This window comes from Pseudophryne corroboree, unplaced genomic scaffold, assembly GCF_028390025.1.
Source record: "Pseudophryne corroboree isolate aPseCor3 unplaced genomic scaffold, aPseCor3.hap2 scaffold_1923, whole genome shotgun sequence".
Lineage (NCBI taxonomy): Eukaryota > Metazoa > Chordata > Amphibia > Anura > Myobatrachidae > Pseudophryne > Pseudophryne corroboree.
Genome location: NW_026968563.1, coordinates 52050 through 67735, shown reverse-complemented (window position 1 = coordinate 67735; position 15686 = coordinate 52050). Strand labels below are relative to the sequence as shown.

General features: G+C 34.7%; 2 non-coding genes across 2 annotated transcripts; both read left to right on the top strand.

Moving 5' to 3' along the window:
- Window positions 1–1487: 1487 nt before the first annotated feature.
- On the top strand, window positions 1488–1561 carry TRNAN-AUU (transfer RNA asparagine (anticodon AUU)). Its single transcript has one exon. It is a non-coding gene; the product is annotated as a tRNA-Asn (tRNA).
- Window positions 1562–13184: 11623 nt separating this feature from the next.
- Window positions 13185–13258, top strand: TRNAN-AUU (transfer RNA asparagine (anticodon AUU)). The gene has a single exon. It is a non-coding gene; the product is annotated as a tRNA-Asn (tRNA).
- Window positions 13259–15686: the final 2428 nt, after the last annotated feature.

Here is a 15686-nt window from a genome sequence, read left to right as displayed (position 1 = left end):
AAGAGCCAAAATATCAATCCCAGTTTTGGATTACTTTAATTAACAAACAAAAAAATGCATATAGCAGAGGATAGTTTCAATCTGCCTACCTCTGGGTTATGGGCCCAGCATGCTTCCATTGCTGTACTCTGCTGCACATGTAAGTGCAAGAGATCCTGAAGCACTCACTCATCATGGGAAAGTATAAATGTGTTTCTTCGTTGGTTGATAGAAGAAACATCTTACAAAAACTCTCCAGATTATTGACTTTTTTAAGTTTTTCTAGGAAACGTTTTAGATGAATGCTTATTAGCATTTGTCAGTATGTACTTTTGCAAAGTGTCTCTGTGGCGCAATCAGTTAGTGTGTACGGCTATTAACCAAAAGGTTGGTGGTTCAATCCCACTCAGGGACGTAATTGACCTTGTTATCAGATTTTGGTGATCTTTAAGTAGACAAGTCAAATTTCATACCCCCTGTTATGGTGTAGGGTACCTGGCCTTCTCTGATGTAATCAGAGTTAGATTTGATTATGTGATTTTATAAAAACATCTAGGAAGCACAATTTAGCATTGGGTTGCAGAGAAAAAGAAATATGCTGGCAAAAAAATCAAATTGCGTGATTAAACAGCTCTTCATTTTCTGGCTTTATTTTTATGCTAACAAATTTGTTCTCTGAAAAGTGTCCACAAAGCCAAGTCTCTGATTAACACCTTTGTAGGGATGGTTTTTCACCTATTACTAAATTAAACTTGCTTCATTGGAAAGGCAGCAAGATGTATCCTCATTTCAATGTCTACTGAAATAATACAGGTTGACACCAGGAAACATTAATGCCACTGCATCCTTGCTGCTTTCTCATGTGGAAGTCTGTTTAATGTGAAAACAAGGTGATATCTAATTAGCACACAGGTAAGGAATTAAGAAAATCTTTATTTAAGGGTGAAGATGTTTCTCACAAAATTGTTGACCCAATGCATCATTGAAATTCAAGCTGGAAAGATGATTTTAATATATCACTTGTACATTTTGTATTGCTCTTCTGGTGACAATGTAGTTTGTTTTTGTCAATTACCATTTTAATAATAGGGTAAAGAAAATGAAGTGGATTTTTGAAAGAAAACAATACTGTCAATATACTATTAAAACAAATTAAAATGGTAAAAGTTATTGTACTTTAAGTAAAAATAAAAGAGACAAAATATCAATCCCAGTTTTGGATTACTTTAATTAACAAAAAAAATGCATATAGCAGAGGATAGTTTCAATCTGCCTACCTCTGGGTTATGGGCCCAGCATGCTTCCATTGCAGTACTCTGCTGCACATGTAAGTGCAAGAGATCCTGAAGCACTCACTCATCATGGGAAAGTACCAATGTGTTTCTTCGTTGGTTGATGGAAGAAACATCTTACAAAAACTCTCCAGATTATTGACTTTTTAAAGTTTTTCTAGGAAACGTTTTAGATGAATGCTTATTAGCCTTTGTCAGTATGGACTTTTGCAAAGTGTCTCTGTGGCGCAATCGGTTAGTGTGTTTGGCTATTGACCAAAAGGTTGGTGGTTCAATCCCACCCAGGGACGTAATTAACCTTGTGATCAGATTTTGGTGATATTTAAGTAGACAAGTCAAAATTTCAAACCTCCTCTTATGGTGTAGGGTACATGGCCTTCTTTGATGTAATCAGAGTTAGATTTGATTCAGTGATTTTATAAAAAACAGCTAGGAAGCACAATTTAGCAGTGGGTTGCAGAGAAAAAGAAATATGCTGGCAAAAAAATCCAATTGAGTGATTAAACAGCTCTTCATTTTCTGGCTTTATTTTTATGCTAACAAATTTGTTCTCTGAAAAGTGTCCACAAAGCCAAGTCTCTGATTAACACCTTTGTAAGGATGGTTTTTCACCTATTACTAAATTAAACTTGCTTCATTGGAAAGGCAGCAAGATGCATCCTCATTTCAATGTGTACTGAAATAATACAAGTTGACACCAGGAAACATTAACGCCACTGCATCCTTGCTGCTTTCTCATGTGGAAGTCTGTTTAATGTGAAAACAAGGTGATATCTAATTAGCACACAGGTAAGGAATTAAGAAAATCTTTATTTAAGGGAGAAGATGTTTCTCACAAAATTGTTGACCCAATGCATCATTGAAATTCAAGCTGGAAAGATGATTTTAATATATCACTTGTACATTTTGTATTGCTCTTCTGGTGACAATGTAGTTTGTTTTTGTCAATTACCATTTTAATAATAGGGTAAAGAAAATGAAGTGGATTTTTGAAAGAAAACAATACTGTCAATATACTATTAAAACAAATTAAAATGGTAAAAGTTATTGTACTTTAAGTAAAAATAAAAGAGACAAAATATCAATCCCAGTTTTGGATTACTTTAATTAACAAAAAAAAAAATGCATATAGCAGAGGATAGTTTCAATCTGCCTACCTCTCGGTTATGGGCCCAGCATGCTTCCATTGCAGTACTCTGCTGCACATGTAAGTTCAAGAGATCCTGAAGCACTCACTCATCATGGGAAAGTACCAATGTGTTTCTTCGTTGGTTGATGGAAGAAACATCTTACAAAAACTCTCCAGATTATTGACTTTTTAAAGTTTTTCTAGGAAACGTTTTAGATGAATGCTTATTAGCCTTTGTCAGTATGGACTTTTTGCAAAGTGTCTCTGTGGCGCAATCAGTTAGTGTGTACGGTTATTAACCAAAAGGTTGGTGGTTCAATCCCACCCAGGGACCTAATTGACCTTGTTATCAGATTTTGGTGATCTTTAAGTAGACAAGTCAAAATTTCAAACCCCCTGTTATGGTGTAGGGTACCTGGCCTTCTCTGATGTAATCAGAGTTAGATTTGATTCAGTGATTTTATAAAAACAGCTAGGAAGCACAATTTAGCAGTGGGTTGCAGAGAAAAAAAATATGCTGGCAGAAAAATCCAATTGAGTGATTAAACAGCTCTTTATTTTCTGGCTTTATTTTTATGCTAACAAATTTGTTCTCTGAAAAGTGTCCACAAAGCCAAGTCTCTGATTAACACCTTTGTAAGGATGGTTTTTCACCTATTACTAAATTAAACTTGCTTCATTGGAAAGGCAGCAAGATGCATCCTCATTTCAATGTCTACTGAAATAATACAGGTTGACACCAGGAAACATTAACGCCACTGCATCCTTGCTGCTTTCTCATGTGGAAGTCTGTTTAATGTGAAAACAAGGTGATATCTAATTAGCACACAGGTAAGGAATTAAGAAAATCTTTATTTAAGGGTGAAGATGTTTCTCACAAAATCGTTGCCCCAATGCATCATTGAAATTCAAGCTGGAAAGATGATTTTAATATATCACTTGTACATTTTGTATTGCTCTTCTGGTGACAATGTAGTTTGTTTTTGTCAATTACCATTTTAATAATAGGGTAAAGAAAATTAAGTGGATTTTTGAAAGAAAACAATACTGTCAATATACTATTAAAACAAATTAAAATGGTAAAAGTTATTGTACTTTAAGTAAAAATAAAAGAGCCAAAATATCAATCCCAGTTTTGGATTACTTTAATTAACAAACAAAAAAATGCATATAGCAGAGGATAGTTTCAATCTGCCTACCTCTGGGTTATGGGCCCAGCATGCTTCCATTGCTGTACTCTGCTGCACATGTAAGTGCAAGAGATCCTGAAGCACTCACTCATCATGGGAAAGTACCAATGTGTTTCTTCGTTGGTTGATAGAAGAAACATCTTACAAAAACTCTCCAGATTATTGACTTTTTTAAGTTTTTCTAGGAAACGTTTTAGATGAATGCTTATTAGCATTTGTCAGTAAGTACTTTTTGCAAAGTGTCTCTGTGGCGCAATCAGTTAGTGTGTACGGCTATTAACCAAAAGGTTGGTGGTTCAATCCCACCCAGGGACGTAATTGACATTGTTATCAGATTTTGGTGATCTTTAAGTAGACAAGTCAAATTTCATACCCCCTGTTATGGTGTAGGGTACCAGGCCTTCTCTGATGTAATCAGAGTTAGATTTGATTCAGTGATTTTATAAAAACATCTAGGAAGCACAATTTAGGAGTGGGTTGCAGAGAAAAAGAAATATGCTGGCAAAAAAACCAAATTGCGTGATTAAACAGCTCTTCATTTTCTGGCTTTATTTTTATGCTAACAAATTTGTTCTCTGAAAAGTGTCCACAAAGCAAAGTCTCTGATTAACACCTTTGTAGGGATGGTTTTTCACCTATTACTAAATTAAACTTGCTTCATTGGAAAGGCAGCAAGATGTATCCTCATTTCAATGTCTACTGAAATAATACAGGTTGACACCAGGAAACATTAACGCCACTGCATCCTTGCTGCTTTCTCATGTGGAAGTCTGTTTAATGTGAAAACAAGGTGATATCTAATTAGCACACAGGTAAGGAATTAAGAAAATCTTTATTTAAGGGTGAAGATGTTTCTCACAAAATCGTTGCCCCAATGCATCATTGAAATTCAAGCTGGAAAGATGATTTTAATATATCACTTGTACATTTTGTATTGCTCTTCTGGTGACAATGTAGTTTGTTTTTGTCAATTACCATTTTAATAATAGGGTAAAGAAAATGAAGTGGATTTTTGAAAGAAAACAATACTGTCAATATACTATTAAAACAAATTAAAATGGTAAAAGTTATTGTACTTAAAGTAAAAATAAAAGAGACAAAATATCAATCCCAGTTTTGGATTACTTTAATTAACAAACAAAAAAATGCATATAGCAGAGGATAGTTTCAATCTGCCTACCTCTGGGTTATGGGCCCAGCATGCTTCCATTACAGTACTCTGCTGCACATGTAAGTGCAAGAGATCCTGAAGCACTCACTCATCATGGGAAAGTACCAATGTGTTTCTTCGTTGGTTGATGGAAGAAACATCTTACAAAAACTCTCCAGATTATTGACTTTTTAAAGTTTTTCTAGGAAACGTTTTAGATGAATGCTTATTAGCCTTTGTCAGTATGGACTTTTGCAAAGTGTTTCTGTGGCGCAATCAGTTAGTATGTACGGCTATTAACCATAAGGTTGGTGGTTCAATCCCACCCAGGGACCTAATTGACCTTGTTATCAGATTTTGGTGATCTTTAAGTAGACAAGTCAAAATTTCAAACCCCCTGTTATGGTGTAGGGTACCTGGCCTTCTCTGATGTAATCAGAGTTAGATTTGATTCAGTGATTTTATAAAAACAGCTAGGAAGCACAATTTAGCAGTGGGTTGCAGAGAAAAAAAATATGCTGGCAGAAAAATCCAATTGAGTGATTAAACAGCTCTTCATTTTCTGGCTTTATTTTTATGCTAACAAATTTGTTCTCTGAAAAGTGTCCACAAAGCCAAGTCTCTGATTAACACCTTTGTAAGGATGGTTTTTCACCTATTACTAAATTAAACTTGCTTCATTGGAAAGGCAGCAAGATGCATCCTCATTTCAATGTCTACTGAAATAATACAAGTTGACACCAGGAAACATTAACGCCACTGCATCCTTGCTGCTTTCTCATGTGGAAGTCTGTTTAATATGAAAACAAGGTGATATCTAATTAGCACACAGGTAAGGAATTAAGAAAATCTTTATTTAAGGGTGAAGATGTTTCTCACAAAATCGTTGCCCCAATGCATCATTGAAATTCAAGCTGGAAATATGATTTTAATATATCACTTGTACATTTTGTATTGCTCTTCTGGTGACAATGTAGTTTGTTTTTGTCAATTACCATTTTAATAATAGGGTAAAGAAAATGAATTGGATTTTTGAAAGAAAACAATACTGTCAATATACTATTAAAACAAATTAAAATGGTAAAAGTTATTGTACTTTAAGTAAAAATAAAAGAGACAAAATATCAATCCCAGTTTTGGATTACTTTAATTAACAAAAAAAATGCATATAGCAGAGGATAGTTTCAATCTGCCTACCTCTGGGTTATGGGCCCAGCATGCTTCCATTGCAGTACTCTGCTGCACATGTAAGTGCAAGAGATCCTGAAGCACTCACTCATCATGGGAAAGTACCAATGTGTTTCTTCGTTGGTTGATGGAAGAAACATCTTACAAAAACTCTCCAGATTATTGACTTTTTAAAGTTTTTCTAGGAAACGTTTTAGATGAATGCTTATTAGCCTTTGTCAGTATGGACTTTTGCAAAGTGTCTCTGTGGCGCAATCAGTTAGTATGTACGGCTATTAACCATAAGGCTGGTGGTTCAATCCCATCCAGGCACCTAATTGACCTTGTTATCAGATTTTGGTGATCTTTAAGTAGACAAGTCAAATTTCATACCCCCTGTTATGGTGTAGGGTACCTGGCCTTCTCTGATGTAATCAGAGTTAGATTTGATTCAGTGATTTTATAAAAACATCTAGGAAGCACAATTTAGCAGTGGGTTGCAGAGAAAAAGAAATATGCTGGCAAAAAAATCAAATTGCGTGATTAAACAGCTCTTCATTTTCTGGCTTTATTTTTATGCTAACAAATTTGTTCTCTGAAAAGTGTCCACAAAGCCAAGTCTCTGATTAACACCTTTGTAGGGATGGTTTTTCACCTATTACTAAATTAAACTTGCTTCATTGGAAAGGCAGCAAGATGTATCCTCATTTCAATGTCTACTGAAATAATACAGGTTGACACCAGGAAACATTAACGCCACTGCATCCTTGCTGCTTTCTCATGTGGAAGTCTGTTTAATGTGAAAACAAGGTGATATCTAATTAGCACACAGGTAAGGAATTAAGAAAATCTTTATTTAAGGGTGAAGATGTTTCTCACAAAATTGTTGACCCAATGCATCATTGAAATTCAAGCTGGAAAGATGATTTTAATATATCACTTGTACATTTTGTATTGCTCTTCTGGTGACAATGTAGTTTGTTTTTGTCAATTACCATTTTAATAATAGGGTAAAGAAAATGAAGTGGATTTTTGAAAGAAAACAATACTGTCAATATACTATTAAAACAAATTAAAATGGTAAAAGTTATTGTACTTTAAGTAAAAATAAAAGAGACAAAATATCAATCCCAGTTTTGGATTACTTTAATTAACAAAAAAAATGCATATAGCAGAGGATAGTTTCAATCTGCCTACCTCTGGGTTATGGGCCCAGCATGCTTCCATTGCAGTATTCTGCTGCACATGTAAGTGCAAGAGATCCTGAAGCACTCACTCATCATGGGAAAGTACCAATGTGTTTCTTCGTTGGTTGATGGAAGAAACATCTTACAAAAACTCTCCAGATTATTGACTTTTTAAAGTTTTTCTAGGAAACGTTTTAGATGAATGCTTATTAGCCTTTGTCAGTATGGACTTTTGCAAAGTGTCTCTGTGGCGCAATCGGTTAGTGTGTTTGGCTATTAACCAAAAGGTTGGTGGTTCAATCTCACCCAGGGATGTAATTAACCTTGTGATCAAATTTTGGTGATATTTAAGTAGACAAGTCAAAATTTCAAACCTCCTCTTATGGTGTAGGGTACCTGGCCTTCTCTGATGTAATCAGAGTTAGATTTGATTCAGTGATTTTATAAAAAACAGCTAGGAAGCACAATTTAGCAGTGGGTTGCAGAGAAAAAAAATATGCTGGCAGAAAAATCCAATCGAGTGATTAAACAGCTCTTCATTTTCTGGCTTTATTTTTATGCTAACAAATTTGTTCTCTGAAAAGTGTCCACAAAGCCAAGTCTCTGATTAACACCTTTGTAAGGATGGTTTTTCACCTATTACTAAATTAAACTTGCTTCATTGGAAAGGCAGCAAGATGCATCCTCATTTCAATGTCTACTGAAATAATACAAGTTGACACCAGGAAACATTAACGCCACTGCATCCTTGCTGCTTTCTCATGTGGAAGTCTGTTTAATGTGAAAACAAGGTGATATCTAATTAGCACACAGGTAAGGAATTAAGAAAATCTTTATTTAAGGGTGAAGATGTTTCTCACAAAATTGTTGACCCAATGCAACATTGAAATTCAAGCTGGAAAGATGATTTTAATATATCACTTGTACATTTTGTATTGCTCTTCTGGTGACAATGTAGTTTGTTTTTGTCAATTACCATTTTAATAATAGGGTAAAGAAAATGAAGTGGATTTTTGAAAGAAAACAATACTGTCAATATACTATTAAAACAAATTAAAATGGTAAAAGTTATTGTACTTTAAGTAAAAATAAAAGAGACAAAATATCAATCCCAGTTTTGGATTACTTTAATTAACAAAAAAAAAATGCATATAGCAGAGGATAGTTTCAATCTGCCTACCTCTCGGTTATGAGCCCAGCATGCTTCCATTGCAGTACTCTGCTGCACATGTAAGTTCAAGAGATCCTGAAGCACTCACTCATCATGGGAAAGTACCAATGTGTTTCTTCGTTGGTTGATGGAAGAAACATCTTACAAAAACTCTCCAGATTATTGACTTTTTAAAGTTTTTCTAGGAAACGTTTTAGATGAATGCTTATTAGCCTTTGTCAGTATGGACTTTTGCAAAGTGTCTCTGTGGCGCAATCAGTTAGTATGTACGGCTATTAACCAAAAGGTTGGTGGTTCAATCCCACCCAGGGACCTAATTGACCTTGTTATCAGATTTTGGTGATCTTTAAGTAGACAAGTCAAAATTTCAAACCCCCTGTTATGGTGTAGGGTACCTGGCCTTCTCTGATGTAATCAGAGTTAGATTTGATTCAGTGATTTTATAAAAACAGCTAGGAAGCACAATTTAGCAGTGGGTTGCAGAGAAAAAAAATATGCTGGCAGAAAAATCCAATTGAGTGATTAAACAGCTCTTTATTTTCTGGCTTTATTTTTATGCTAACAAATTTGTTCTCTGAAAAGTGTCCACAAAGCCAAGTCTCTGATTAACACCTTTGTAAGGATGGTTTTTCACCTATTACTAAATTAAACTTGCTTCATTGGAAAGGCAGCAAGATGCATCCTCATTTCAATGTCTACTGAAATAATACAGGTTGACACCAGGAAACATTAACGCCACTGCATCCTTGCTGCTTTCTCATGTGGAAGTCTGTTTAATGTGAAAACAAGGTGATATCTAATTAGCACACAGGTAAGGAATTAAGAAAATCTTTATTTAAGGGTGAAGATGTTTCTCACAAAATTGTTGACCCAATGCAACATTGAAATTCAAGCTGGAAAGATGATTTTAATATATCACTTGTACATTTTGTATTGCTCTTCTGGTGACAATGTAGTTTGTTTTTGTCAATTACCATTTTAATAATAGGGTAAAGAAAATGAAGTGGATTTTTGAAAGAAAACAATACTGTCAATATACTATTAAAACAAATTAAAATGGTAAAAGTTATTGTACTTTAAGTAAAAATAAAAGAGACAAAATATCAATCCCAGTTTTGGATTACTTTAATTAACAAAAAAAAAAATGCATATAGCAGAGGATAGTTTCAATCTGCCTACCTCTCGGTTATGAGCCCAGCATGCTTCCATTGCAGTACTCTGCTGCACATGTAAGTTCAAGAGATCCTGAAGCACTCACTCATCATGGGAAAGTACCAATGTGTTTCTTCGTTGGTTGATGGAAGAAACATCTTACAAAAACTCTCCAGATTATTGACTTTTTAAAGTTTTTCTAGGAAACGTTTTAGATGAATGCTTATTAGCCTTTGTCAGTATGGACTTTTGCAAAGTGTCTCTGTGGCGCAATCGGTTAGTGTGTTTGGCTATTAACCAAAAGGTTGGTGGTTCAAATCCCACCAAGGGACGTAATTAACCTTGTGATCAGATTTTGGTGATATTTAAGTAGACAAGTCAAAATTTCAAACCTCCTCTTATGGTGTAGGGTACCTGGCCTTCTCTGATGTAATCAGAGTTAGATTTGATTCAGTGATTTTATAAAAAACAGCTAGGAAGCACAATTTAGCAGTGGGTTGCAGAGAAAAAAAATATGCTGGCAGAAAAATCCAATCGAGTGATTAAACAGCTCTTCATTTTCTGGCTTTATTTTTATGCTAACAAATTTGTTCTCTGAAAAGTGTCCACAAAGCCAAGTCTCTGATTAACACCTTTGTAAGGATGGTTTTTCACCTATTACTAAATTAAACTTGCTTCATTGGAAAGGCAGCAAGATGCATCCTCATTTCAATGTCTACTGAAATAATACAAGTTGACACCAGGAAACATTAACGCCACTGCATCCTTGCTGCTTTCTCATGTGGAAGTCTGTTTAATGTGAAAACAAGGTGATATCTAATTAGCACACAGGTAAGGAATTAAGAAAATCTTTATTTAAGGGTGAAGATGTTTCTCACAAAATTGTTGACCCAATGCAACATTGAAATTCAAGCTGGAAAGATGATTTTAATATATCACTTGTACATTTTGTATTGCTCTTCTGGTGACAATGTAGTTTGTTTTTGTCAATTACCATTTTAATAATAGGGTAAAGAAAATGAAGTGGATTTTTGAAAGAAAACAATACTGTCAATATACTATTAAAACAAATTAAAATGGTAAAAGTTATTGTACTTTAAGTAAAAATAAAAGAGACAAAATATCAATCCCAGTTTTGGATTACTTTAATTAACAAAAAAAAAATGCATATAGCAGAGGATAGTTTCAATCTGCCTACCTCTCGGTTATGAGCCCAGCATGCTTCCATTGCAGTACTCTGCTGCACATGTAAGTTCAAGAGATCCTGAAGCACTCACTCATCATGGGAAAGTACCAATGTGTTTCTTCGTTGGTTGATGGAAGAAACATCTTACAAAAACTCTCCAGATTATTGACTTTTTAAAGTTTTTCTAGGAAACGTTTTAGATGAATGCTTATTAGCCTTTGTCAGTATGGACTTTTGCAAAGTGTCTCTGTGGCGCAATCAGTTAGTATGTACGGCTATTAACCAAAAGGTTGGTGGTTCAATCCCACCCAGGGACCTAATTGACCTTGTTATCAGATTTTGGTGATCTTTAAGTAGACAAGTCAAAATTTCAAACCCCCTGTTATGGTGTAGGGTACCTGGCCTTCTCTGATGTAATCAGAGTTAGATTTGATTCAGTGATTTTATAAAAACAGCTAGGAAGCACAATTTAGCAGTGGGTTGCAGAGAAAAAAAATATGCTGGCAGAAAAATCCAATTGAGTGATTAAACAGCTCTTTATTTTCTGGCTTTATTTTTATGCTAACAAATTTGTTCTCTGAAAAGTGTCCACAAAGCCAAGTCTCTGATTAACACCTTTGTAAGGATGGTTTTTCACCTATTACTAAATTAAACTTGCTTCATTGGAAAGGCAGCAAGATGCATCCTCATTTCAATGTCTACTGAAATAATACAGGTTGACACCAGGAAACATTAACGCCACTGCATCCTTGCTGCTTTCTCATGTGGAAGTCTGTTAAATGTGAAAACAAGGTGATATCTAATTAGCACACAGGTAAGGAATTAAGAAAATCTTTATTTAAGGGTGAAGATGTTTCTCACAAAATCGTTGCCCCAATGCATCATTGAAATTCAAGCTGGAAAGATGATTTTAATATATCACTTGTACATTTTGTATTGCTCTTCTGGTGACAATGTAGTTTGTTTTTGTCAATTACCATTTTAATAATAGGGTAAAGAAAATTAAGTGGATTTTTGAAAGAAAACAATACTGTCAATATACTATTAAAACAAATTAAAATGGTAAAAGTTATTGTACTTTAAGTAAAAATAAAAGAGCCAAAATATCAATCCCAGTTTTGGATTACTTTAATTAACAAACAAAAAAATGCATATAGCAGAGGATAGTTTCAATCTGCCTACCTCTGGGTTATGGGCCCAGCATGCTTCCATTGCTGTACTCTGCTGCACATGTAAGTGCAAGAGATCCTGAAGCACTCACTCATCATGGGAAAGTACCAATGTGTTTCTTCGTTGGTTGATAGAAGAAACATCTTACAAAAACTCTCCAGATTATTGATTTTTTTAAGTTTTTCTAGGAAACGTTTTAGATGAATGCTTATTAGCATTTGTCAGTATGTGCTTTTGCAAAGTGTCTCTGTGGCGCAATCAGTTAGTGTGTACGGCTATTAACCAAAAGGTTGGTGGTTCAATCCCACCCAGGGACGTAATTGACCTTGTTATCAGATTTTGGTGATCTTTAAGTAGACAAGTTAAATTTCATACCCCCTGTTATGGTGCAGGGTACCTGGCCTTCTCTGATGTAATCAGAGTTAGATTTGATTCAGTGATTTTATAAAAACATCTAGGAAGCACAATTTAGCAGTGGGTTGCAGAGAAAAAGAAATATGCTGGCAAAAAAATCAAATTGCGTGATTAAACAGCTCTTCATTTTCTGGCTTTATTTTTATGCTAACAAATTTGTTCTCTGAAAAGTGTCCACAAAGCCAAGTCTCTGATTAACACCTTTGTAGGGATGGTTTTTCACCTATTACTAAATTAAACTTGCTTCATTGGAAAGGCAGCAAGATGTATCCTCATTTCAATGTCTACTGAAATAATACAGGTTGACACCAGGAAACATTAACGCCACTGCATCCTTGCTGCTTTCTCATGTGGAAGTCTGTTTAATGTGAAAACAAGGTGATATCTAATTAGCACACAGGTAAGATATTAAGAAAATCTTTATTTAAGGGTGAAGATGTTTCTCACAAAATTGTTGACCCAATGCATCATTGAAATTCAAGCTGGAAAGATGATTTTAATATATCACTTGTACATTTTGTATTGCTCTTCTGGTGACAATGTAGTTTGTTTTTGTCAATTACCATTTTAATAATAGGGTAAAGAAAATGAAGTGGATTTTTGAAAGAAAACAATACTGTCAATATACTATTAACACAAATTAAAATGGTAAAAGTTATTGTACTTTAAGTAAAAATAAAAGAGACAAAATATCAATCCCAGTTTTGGATTACTTTAATTAACAAAAAAAAATGCATATAGCAGAGGATAGTTTCAATCTGCCTACCTCTGGGTTATGAGCCCAGCATGCTTCCATTGCAGTACTCTCCTGCACATGTAAGTGCAAGAGATCATGAAGCACTCACTCATCATGGGAAAGTACCAATGTGTTTCTTCGTTGGTTGATGGAAGAAACATCTTACAAAAACTCTCCAGATTATTGACTTTTTAAAGTTTTTCTAGGAAACGTTTTAGATGAATGCTTATTAGCCTTTGTCAGTATGGACTTTTGCAAAGTGTCTCTGTGGCGCAATCGGTTAGTGTGTTTGGCTATTAACCAAAAGGTTGGTGGTTCAATCCCACCCAGGGACGTAATTAACCTTGTGATCAGATTTTGGTGATATTTAAGTAGACAAGTCAAAATTTCAAACCTCCTCTTATGGTGTAGGGTACATGGCCTTCTCTGATGTAATCAGAGTTAGATTTGATTCAGTGATTTTATAAAAAACAGCTAGGAAGCACAATTTAGCAGTGGGTTGCAGAGAAAAAAAATATGCTGGCAGAAAAATCCAATCGAGTGATTAAACAGCTCTTCATTTTCTGGCTTTATTTTTATGCTAACAAATTTGTTCTCTGAAAAGTGTCCACAAAGCCAAGTCTCTGATTAACACCTTTGTAAGGATGGTTTATCACCTATTACTAAATTAAACTTGCTTCATTGGAAAGGCAGCAAGATGCATCCTCATTTCAATGTCTACTGAAATAATACAAGTTGACACCAGGAAACATTAACGCCACTGCATCCTTGCTGCTTTCTCATGTGGAAGTCTGTTTAATGTGAAAACAAGGTGATATCTAATTAGCACACAGGTAAGGAATTAAGAAAATCTTTATTTAAGGGTGAAGATGTTTCTCACAAAATTGTTGACCCAATGCAACATTGAAATTCAAGCTGGAAAGATGATTTTAATATATCACTTGTACATTTTGTATTGCTCTTCTGGTGACAATGTAGTTTGTTTTTGTCAATTACCATTTTAATAATAGGGTAAAGAAAATGAAGTGGATTTTTGAAAGAAAACAATACTGTCAATATACTATTAAAACAAATTAAAATGGTAAAAGTTATTGTACTTTAAGTAAAAATAAAAGAGACAAAATATCAATCCCAGTTTTGGATTACTTTAATTAACAAAAAAAAAAATGCATATAGCAGAGGATAGTTTCAATCTGCCTACCTCTCGGTTATGGGCCCAGCATGCTTCCATTGCAGTACTCTGCTGCACATGTAAGTTCAAGAGATCCTGAAGCACTCACTCATCATGGGAAAGTACCAATGTGTTTCTTCGTTGGTTGATGGAAGAAACATCTTACAAAAACTCTCCAGATTATTGACTTTTTAAAGTTTTTCTAGGAAACGTTTTAGATGAATGCTTATTAGCCTTTGTCAGTATGGACTTTTTGCAAAGTGTCTCTGTGGCGCAATCAGTTAGTGTGTACGGCTATTAACCAAAAGGTTGGTGGTTCAATCCCACCCAGGGACCTAATTGACCTTGTTATCAGATTTTGGTGATCTTTAAGTAGACAAGTCAAAATTTCAAACCCCCTGTTATGGTGTAGGGTACCTGGCCTTCTCTGATGTAATCAGAGTTAGATTTGATTCAGTGATTTTATAAAAACAGCTAGGAAGCACAATTTAGCAGTGGGTTGCAGAGAAAAAAAATATGCTGGCAGAAAAATCCAATTGAGTGATTAAACAGCTCTTTATTTTCTGGCTTTATTTTTATGCTAACAAATTTGTTCTCTGAAAAGTGTCCACAAAGCCAAGTCTCTGATTAACACCTTTGTAAGGATGGTTTTTCACCTATTACTAAATTAAACTTGCTTCATTGGAAAGGCAGCAAGATGCATCCTCATTTCAATGTCTACTGAAATAATACAGGTTGACACCAGGAAACATTAACGCCACTGCATCCTTGCTGCTTTCTCATGTGGAAGTCTGTTTAATGTGAAAACAAGGTGATATCTAATTAGCACACAGGTAAGGAATTAAGAAAATCTTTATTTAAGGGTGAAGATGTTTCTCACAAAATCGTTGCCCCAATGCATCATTGAAATTCAAGCTGGAAAGATGATTTTAATATATCACTTGTACATTTTGTATTGCTCTTCTGGTGACAATGTAGTTTGTTTTTGTCAATTACCATTTTAATAATAGGGTAAAGAAAATTAAGTGGATTTTTGAAAGAAAACAATACTGTCAATATACTATTAAAACAAATTAAAATGGTAAAAGTTATTGTACTTTAAGTAAAAATAAAAGAGCCAAAATATCAATCCCAGTTTTGGATTACTTTAATTAACAAACAAAAAAATGCATATAGCAGAGGATAGTTTCAATCTGCCTACCTCTGGGTTATGGGCCCAGCATGCTTCCATTACAGTACTCTGCTGCACATGTAAGTGCAAGAGATCCTGAAGCACTCACTCATCATGGGAAAGTACCAATGTGTTTCTTCGTTGGTTGATGGAAGAAACATCTTACAAAAACTCTCCAGATTATTGACTTTTTAAAGTTTTTCTAGGAAACGTTTTAGATGAATGCTTATTAGCCTTTGTCAGTATGGACTTTTGCAAAGTGTTTCTGTGGCGCAATCAGTTAGTATGTACGGCTATTAACCATAAGGTTGGTGGTTCAATCCCACCCAGGGACCTAATTGACCTTGTTATCAGATTTTGGTGATCTTTAAGTAGACAAGTCAAAATTTCAAACCCCCTGTTATGGTGTAGGGTACCTGGC